Raw genomic sequence first — 1,933 nt, 5'->3', positions numbered from 1 at the left:
AATCGTTAGTCATTGCAGATTTTCCAATTGTAATGTTGTAGTCTTATAAGATGCTCTGCACATAAAAAAATGTCAGAAATTAAGCTCACTCAGACAAATGACGCAAAACAGAACTCCTAAATGGAATGTGATCCAGTATCTATACTTGACAAAAGGGAAACAATCTCTAATCTAGTATCATTTCCTGACTTAGAAGAAGCTTGTGTGGTGAAAGGAAAACAAGACGTTCCACATGAGTAATTATTCGATTACAGCAACCAACATGTTTTCCATACTATAAGGCCCCATTCGTCAACTGCCCGGTTCCATGAACTCCTGGACTCCGGCTCACCGAAATGACTTCCCGCTCCATGGAAGAAAGTCTATATGTACACCTGTAGCAGCAATACCAGAAACGACAGAAAAGTAGTTCCTGATTGTTCATGGCATATGAGGAAGGAAATCATGATGGTAAACACTCCCCATGATCTTGAGCCAACACATTGGTAAGTTTCACATGAACATTAGTTGAAGAAGGAACTATGGAGGTTAATTGCATCAGTATAGTGAGTCGATGGTGTCAAACACATGACATGTAAACTATTAAGGAAATCAATGCCCGCAATGTTTAAGAAACAAAGGATATGATAACTTAACCGGGAAGAGAGTTTGCTTGAGAAAATGAGCCTGCTGGAAGCACCGTGCCCACTGCTGCCTGTTGTCCGACTTGTAGACGCTAGGTTCGCGACTACTGGGAACCTAGCCGCCGCCGTCGCGGCAGAGGAGTTGGACGGTTCAGTGCCATCGTTGTCGTACCCGTCGGCCCAGGAGGCGCCGGGATCCAGGCCGTGCACGGGCGGCGTTGAACGGGCTTGGGGCCGGCGTGCTGGTGCGTACTTGCGGAGGATTAGAGGGCTTCTTCCGGATGCGCACGGCGGGGCAGTTGATGGTAGGACAACGACTTGCGGTGGTCTGCACGGCAATCTCGCTTAGGCGCATGCTGAGACGGCGGTGCACGGAGGAAGGTGGAGAGCAAAGTGGGCTTGCGCGGGGGCCCTCGTGCAGCAGCTACGATGGGTGGAGGAGATGGAAATCGCCATGTGTGGCGCCGCCGCGGGAGATGCGTAATACGTGAGTGGGAGGGGGGAGTGAAACTAAAACTTGGGGAACGGGAGGAAATACCTAACGCCTATCGTGGCCATCCGTCTGGGATCGTACGTTAATTTTCATGGACTAACGAGAAGGCTTCGAGTCGGCTTCGGGAATAGCGGCCCCTCAGGACATCCGGCCCAGGAGCAGCCCATGCTCGAGAGCAGACACATCGGACGACCGAGAATGATCCGGGCACGGAATCTAACGGCCAGAAACGTGAAGCGCTGAGAGGGCTCGCTTTAGGTGCGGTTATACTGTCCTTAATATGTTCTTTCATCAACCGCACAGTTCACTGCTTTGTTCATCGTCTCGACGTAGCCGTTGTCAGGGTTCACCCGGAAATAAGAGGTGTGATGAGGTGCTCAACGCCTGCACAAGGGATGAAAATAAGCCCTAGAATCAGTTCTGATTTTCAACTATTTACTTTTCTAGCAAGCAGGGAGATTTCTCAAGGAAAAAAAAAGATGGTGACAGATGAACCCTATGACAAGGAAAACGGAGTGCCTATCTTCTATCGTTGGGAGGTTCATACAAAAAGGCATAGAAACTTGAGCAGGGCTGGTAAATGTCTACACAAATGAAGAAAGAATCGTACCAAAAGCTTGGTCCTGTTGGGAATGGGGAGGGCTCGGGCTCCTGCTGGAGTGTCGTCGCCTCTGCTTTGGTGGACTGTCTTGTGTGAGATGCCGTTTTATCCCTGCTCCTTCGCTTATTCCCTCCACCTGGTCTGAAGCCACCTTGTCCAGAGGAACTTGTTCAAATGCCTTGTGAGCAACGGCTGGGATCAAGACACCCCAGAGTG

The sequence above is a fragment of the Triticum aestivum genome, chromosome 4A (assembly GCF_018294505.1).
Source record: "Triticum aestivum cultivar Chinese Spring chromosome 4A, IWGSC CS RefSeq v2.1, whole genome shotgun sequence".
Lineage (NCBI taxonomy): Eukaryota > Viridiplantae > Streptophyta > Magnoliopsida > Poales > Poaceae > Triticum > Triticum aestivum.
The sequence above is the reverse complement of the archived record's forward strand: the minus strand, read 5'-3'. Positions refer to the sequence as shown.